This window comes from Physella acuta, unplaced genomic scaffold (assembly GCF_028476545.2).
Source record: "Physella acuta isolate Inbredline_101_S28 unplaced genomic scaffold, ASM2847654v3 ptg000151l, whole genome shotgun sequence".
NCBI lineage: Eukaryota > Metazoa > Mollusca > Gastropoda > Physidae > Physella > Physella acuta.
In genome coordinates, this window is record NW_026731670.1 from 464588 (window position 1) to 472592 (window position 8005).

The following is an 8005-nucleotide window of genomic DNA, read 5'->3' on the forward strand; positions in this document are numbered from 1 at the left end:
TGCTTAGGCACTAGCCATTATTACATTATAATTATTTTGGTGCTACGGCACTTGTTCTCCTCGGAGAAATTAAACGTACGTTTGGCAACGTGTGTAGAGGACTGTGTGGCTTCTTTGGAAGGTAATTAACACTTACTTTTATTAGCTGTAATGTTATAATACTAATTAATAAGTATGGAATGAGTATAAAACAATGTATGAATGAAAAGCATATTTTCTAGTAATGTTTATTGTAGGCCTTATGTAAGGCTAATGTAAATGTATTATCTTGGTAACAATTGTAAACTTGTATGTGTCTGAATGAATGTGTATATCACACATATGTTAGGAAGTTGTCACATGTATTTTACAGCCGGCGAGCTTGGGGCTAAAACTTAGTACAGAGGTCTGTGTGTGAGGAAGTGTGACCACGCCGCTCTGAAGACCAGTCGCCCCTTCCAGGCTACTTTAAATTGTATCGTTATTACTATGCCAATAATTAATGTATTAATAAAAGTTAAAGGATTGTGAAACTGAGTTAATTACTCAATCATAATTTTAACCCTTTTCACTGAGCCAACTATCGGCAATCAGTCAATAATAATAACACAACATTGTGACAACATTAATAAACGCAATATTACTATTAAGGGACCTCTTGTCCAACGAGACAAACCCTAGACTAAACAGGTCATTCTGTAGCTGCGGCTATATTTATTTATGTGCGGTATGACTCGCTAGAGCATATTTGCCACAGACAGTACCAATGCTGCAACTGAAAATATTTGCTTTAAAACACTACCCCCCCCCTTTCCCCTAACCCCGACCCTACACCACCCCCCCCCCCCCCCGTGAAAGCAGCCTCCTTTTAGTTATTTCTTAGTTACCTCCTGTAAGTTTAAAATCGAACTAAATTATCTGCCCCTAATAGAAATCCGGCTCTACGGCTCTACGATTTGTAAACATTTAGCTTTGTAAACATTTAGCGTGACCACAACTCACCAGACAATGTGGGGGTGGGGTGGGGGTGGTAGTGATAGTGATAGTGATAGAGAGAAAGAGAGGGGACTGCAAGGAGGCGCTTGCAGCTTGTTTTCTAACGGCTCCCAGAAGAGAATTATATATATAGATTAATTTTGTAGTGAAATATACAATAAATATCAATTTGTTTTTAGAGAGAATAGGATTACTACACACATTACTTTAAAATAGAAGAGTTGCACACTGTTTGAAAAGACGTTGGGTTTAGCCTGCTAAGATGATCATGAGTTTTGGTATATTAGATTTCTTTGTTCTTTTCAGTAATTTAGTTAATTAACTATATTTTAAATTCAATCTAATTATATTTCTTTTTTCTCGTGGTTATTTTGAAAATTTAAATAATCTTAGTTTGAAAATGATGAAAATGAGCAACAAATTAGAGACACAATTTATAGTTATTGAAGTTTATATGCTAAATAATATGGTATCATTATATAAAAATTCAAACACTATTGAACTAACGATAAACAGCTGCAGTTTACTAAGATATACACATTTTTAAAAATATGGTTTTATCTTTTTTATATCTTTATTATATACACTACCTATAAACAAATGTTATGTCTTTTATTTTATTTTATTTTTAGAAACATCGATTGAAATTTTGTTTTATTATACATTTTAACATGTTAATTAAATGATTTATTCATCTTAGATATTCGTAAATATCTGTGCATATTTTATTTGAAATTCATGAACTAAATGTTTTTTTTTATATTATGTATTTTGTTTAATAAAGGGTCAATTTTATAACAAGTAGTATTAAAGTTTCTTAACTTTTTAGAAATATATTTTTGTGGTCCAACCACGATAACATTATCATTTTTGTTTATCCTTACTTTTTCGTATTGATGTTTATATTATTTTTATACTGTCTCGTATTCTAAATATAGTGAAGCTTTTTAATTGTGAAAAAAAGCAAATGTGACTGACAAATTTTGTCAGTTTTTAGCATTCTGAAGCCGAAAAAAAACGTATCTTATCAATTGTGTATGTGTGAGTGTGTGTGTATGTGAGTGTGTGTGTTTGTGTGAGAGAGTGAGAGAGTGAGTGAGTGAGAGAGAGAGATAGAGAGAGAGAGAAAGAGAGAGAGAGCATGTAAACAAGATTACTGGAATACCATTTCACTTAGGTTGACGAAATAGTACATTTAAGAACAAGAATTTATTCTTGAATTGCTCTATTATTTTGAATGAACTCTGATACACGGAAAACTTACATATTTGTGTTTCCGGTTTCTTAAACCGGTTTTCTTAAATGTAAGTACCGATTAACTTAGGTGTAAATTTTACACATGGGTATACAATATATTACCTTCATGTGTTTAAAATTGTTATTGATTTTCGATTATAAACTCCTACTTCTACTAAAACGATTTGTTTCAAAAATTTTAAGGAGGTCAAGACATGCACTGTGGAATAACAGCTTAATTAATTCGATATTTAATAAACTTTTTAAACGATTATTCAAATTTTCTTAATAAAGTGCTATTTTTTTTCGCAAATATTATTTACGTTCTTTTGGTGTGCAATCACTTTTTATACCGAATGTACTGTAATTACAATTGGGAAATTATATTGATAAAAAAAAAACAATTTCACCGAAAGTACGTCATTCTTATAAATATATAATACACTACGATAACGTTTTGGGGAGATTACCCCCTCTTTATTTATTCTCACGATAGTGAACGGTTAAGAAAAGATCAGTAATGCTAGTAGATATATATTAGTTAGAACGCAAATAATTTACAACTAAGCCTGTACAAAAAAAGTTGATAAATAGAAATAAAATTTGAGTATTCTAAAAACATCTGTCTTATATTCTTACAAAAACGATGTTTAACGTTTAATGGTTTATATGTGTTTTTGAATAAATTTCTAGCTTAGATATACTTCCGTTCACGCCTCAAAGTTATTTTAATTTCAATATAAAATAGTATATTATTATTAGTTATAATAATTTAATTAAAAAAGTAAATAGTGATTGATCTCTAATTATTTACTTATAATTACATGATTAAATAGACGAATTTTTAAAAATCAATTTGCATTCCGACAGTTAAAAATTTGTTTTAATGAATAAGCAAACTTTGAATTGTAACGTATATAAATAATAAAATTAACGGACGCATTGAATTGAAAAATAAGATGTGAAAGATCCACTAAAAGAGATAACACTAAACCACTAAATTGTGAATTTTCAAAGTACGTGAAAAATATATCTAAGGTATTCGAAGGAACTAAAACTAAAGCTACTAAACTGCAGCATAAAAATAGAGTAACTTTTATTGATTTTATGTCGTTTATTCTTTTCTCATAAGAATTTAATGAGGATATTTTAAAATAGTTTTTCATTGACAACGTTAGTCTTAAAACAATTAAAAAAGAACACGCTATTATAGTGACAGTTGGGAGTACTGCATTTGTAGTTAACATACCGAATTTTCTATACGCTACGAAAAAACTTTGATTATCTTCATAAAATTGTGTTCGTTGAACCAATACACGTGTAACATTAGTACCATTAACTGTTATTTCAAATAATCCGTAAGACAAAACAATTGGAATATATATTGGTACAAAAACAAAATAAATTATAATAACTAAACATTTCATTCGAAAGGGAGATATACGACGAGATACAGAAAATGGATACCAGACCGCGATCATTCTTTCTACAGCAATAACTGTTACAAGTTGAATGCTGATTGTCGAAGAATACTGATTCCAGGTATACAGATAAACAAAAAAATATGAAAAAAATGTTTCCGAATAATCAATATCAAATATGTAGATTAAAAAAGGAATTTGATATACCAATTCAGTTACCGAAAAGAACAAATCTGATCCTGCCAAACCAACTAGTGCGATGTTTGTAGAAACATTAAATCCGTGATATACAATAACTTTGATTATGATAATATTTCCTAAGATCCCTAATAAACATATTATGTTTATTACAAAACATCTAATAAAAGTTCTTAACAAGATATATGTATCAAAAGGTAAATCATAAACATATGCATCATAACGAATGTTTATAAATACACTTGAGTTTTCACTAGGCATTACTGCTTTTTATTACTTCGTAGGTGCTGTAAGTGAAATAGAAAAAAAAGAGAATTTATTCGTTTAAATATCATAAACTATATTTAATTAGTGTATATTCTTTAAACAACGCTTAATTTCATATGTAGAAAATATTACTAATCGCATTTAAATGCACACTGGTTATTTGAATACTTCACAAACTTTACTTTACAACATTATAATATTGATATAAAAATATAAAAATATAAGAGAGTGAAAATGTGGCGATATATTTATATATATATATATATATATATATATATATATATATATATATATATATATATATATATGTTTTTACGTATAGGATTTGATGTTTTTATACTTTGGTTGAAGTGATTCTAGCAAATTGTATAAGCCCTACCAACTAACTAATCAATTTTTGATTGTATGTGATATGTATGAAATAACGTTTCTGGATGCAGTTAACTTGTATTAAACGTATTTTAGTTACGCTGGCTTTAAATGTTTGCATAACATATTCGATGATATCACAACCTATACTAACACACGCTAATTTTAAATGATTACAAATTCTTAATCAATCATTTTTCAGAAGTATTTAAAATAGTTACTATTCAAACCTTCTATGATATTTTAGTCTAATAAGGATCATAATTGTCAACAATGTAAGAAAACTTTGGTACAGAATTTAAATTAATCAACAAAACACTATCTAGTAACAAAAAAATATATCAAATCTAACAAAGTTGAGTAACATTTGTTGCAACAACACTAGAATCTATAAACAATTCGAATGATAATTCCATAAAATGAAAACAAAACACATGTAGCGTTCATAATAATTAAATCGATTTGTTTTAATACATCTAACCGTATTTATATAATTTCTATACATTTACGAAACAGCCATTTATTTTACAATAATAACAGCTTATTTTGACAATTTTGTGTATTTATACCTAACATAAAATATGACTTTGGTTACAAAGAAGAAAAAATGAGTTTTAATATATGGACAGTTGTTTTCGACTGAGAATAGGCCTATATTACTATAACAATTGTATACAGTATCTTATAATTTTTAATATCGCCCATAAATTTGAAGGTAATACATTCTTAGAAAGCACAAACCAAACAGTGAATGATTTTAAAGTCAGTAGTTCTGACAAAACGCATTTACCTATTTAAATGCACCTGAAATAAATACAATTTGCTTTCATTTAATGCTAGAAGAGTCATTTATATAATACCCGCTTTAGTAGGTTGTGGTATCTATGTCATAAGTCCAAAGTTCTTTTAACACGTTAGAATATTCTCGGGAAATGTTCTAGCTTTCAGTATTTAATATATGCTCTGTGAACATAAAACGAACATAGCACTATAATCATTATTTGTACGCCAAATGACTCATATATATATATATATATATATATATATATATATATATATATATATATATATATATATATATATATATATATATATATATATATATAAGAGCATGTTCATGTGCCTCAGAAATGGTTTACTTTGTTTAAAAAAAATTAATAAACAACAGGTACACTGTAAATAAAATAAAGATATTACTTTTATGCACATGTATGTTTTTTAAAAACATAAATGTGTTTGAAAAAAGCAAAAGGGTAGCTAACTATATTAGTTACTAACCAACCTCAGACAAAGAAGGAACTGAAAATTGTCTTTTAAAGAATGCAAGCTATTGAAATCGTTTTAAAGTTGTGTGTTATTCACTTCAGTAAGAATAAACGGTGTACACACTAAAATGTGTGACTGTATAATGTTTTGAATCATAAAATATTGACTAACGATATAATTTTTATATTTAATTTATTTTTAAAATGTAGAAAATAAAACAACTATTTGAAGCGTTTAAAAATTGTGTAAATACACTAAAAAAACACCATTTTTCTTTTTAAAATTCGTAGGTAAAAAAATATATGTAAAATGACATATTTTCTTATTTTCAGTGCATTTAAACGTTTATAATTTTATTTAGTTAGTTTAATTTTCACTTTTAACATGTGTCTTTTTTTTCACCAAATTTATATTAGTAAAAATTGCTTGCTCTGGTCACAACCTTAATGACAGCATCTCCATTATCAGCTATTGATATTCTTGGGTTGAAGGAGGTTTGATTCAATAACGATCTAAAGTCTGAAGTCCATTTAAGTTAGATCGCACCATCTATCTTTGTCACAAAATCTCAATTAGCATTTAATAACTCTTGCTAAATTAAATAGTATAGTTACTAAAATGTAGACAATATTCTTTAATTAAGTTGTAATAATACAGTTGCGGAAATATAAATTAATAATAGGTTTCTTTAAATCATTTCCAGTATTTTTCAAAATAGTAAGTAGCTTCAGTTCCCCTTCCAAATATGACGATCTATGGTACACGTGAAGTAGATTTCACCTGTTTCTACGACATCGGAATATACAATGGTTCCGTGGTCAGCTCTATTCCCACCCACTTCTACTTTCACTAACACGAGTTAGGTACCCATCATAGCTTGGTGGACTCATGGACGGTCTACTCACTGGAGCCCGGATTCGAACTCGAGACTTGCGGGTTAGCAGTCTAGCTCTTAAACTGTTGGCCACTCCGTCCGTATTCTTCTAAATATACCCCTCAGTATATGCCGTGAGCAACACTTATAAATCGTAAATATTTTTGTTTTCGTGTTTGAAAATTACGTTGAGCCTGCTAATATAATCACGAGTTTGGGTAACTGGATATAAACGGCCGAAACTTGCACAAAGTTGTTAAGCTAACTAAAGACAAGGAGCTTAACAGATTGATTATTTCCATTCTAGTTTAATAAATAAGGAAAAATAACAGTAATGAACATTTTGTATGCTCTTGCAAAATAGAAAAAAATTATATTAAGACCGTATAAATAAGAGTTTATGTCAAGGATTTCATCACTATGAAAAGGGTAGTAAGATACTAGAGTGCCTTCAATAACCCTTCTGACGAAATGAAAAAAAAAGTTTTTATAGGAAACATAATATATAAAATCTAACCAGTGTCCACTCTCTCCAACCCAAAACAATGGAAATGCACCCTTCTTAACTTCCCCCTTTCCCACACCCGTAGAGAAACATTTCATAAAGAAAGCCAGGCATAAAAGAGCCATGTGTGGAAGAGCATTTTACCGTCAGTTGGCCGAACTGACCCTTATGTGCACGCCAGGTGGGTAAGGAACACGGGGAAATATAGAAAAGAGAGATTATTAATCCTTTACAATATAGTAAAATATAAATTTAATATGATATATTTTTACCAAATACTTTTCTACTACGAAAATAAACCGGGAGTGATCTCCCCTAAACTTTCTCGAATATTCTTATATAAAATAACAGGGGATGGGAACTCGGGCTATAGACATGATTTTTAATCCATTTTAAATACTTAAAGTTTTAAAAATAGAATAAAATCTCGTAGACAAATTAATTGCACACCAAGTGAACGCCTAATAAAAAAGCGCATAATAGTGCGCAATAGTATTAGTACTTAATAAATTTACATTAGTTTTTGAGAAATCGAAAGTAGCGTAAATTACTACTTCCGGTCAACGGAAATTACTCAAAATTTAACAGAAGGTAGAGAATTAGATCTTTTACTTACATGTGAAATTTCATTTATCTATCTGAAATAGTACTCAAGTTATAGGCTTTTGAAAAATTCAAAGTAGAAAAAGTACCACTTCCGGTTGTCGGAAATCGCTCAAAAGTTGATACGGATCTACGATTTTGATATAATACTTATATATGAAATTTCATCAACCTAGCTGTAACGGTACTCAAGTTATCGTGTTTACACACGGACAGACACACACACAGACACACACACAGACATACGGACAGAATTGCAAAGCCCAGTTTTTCAGACTGGATTACGCATAA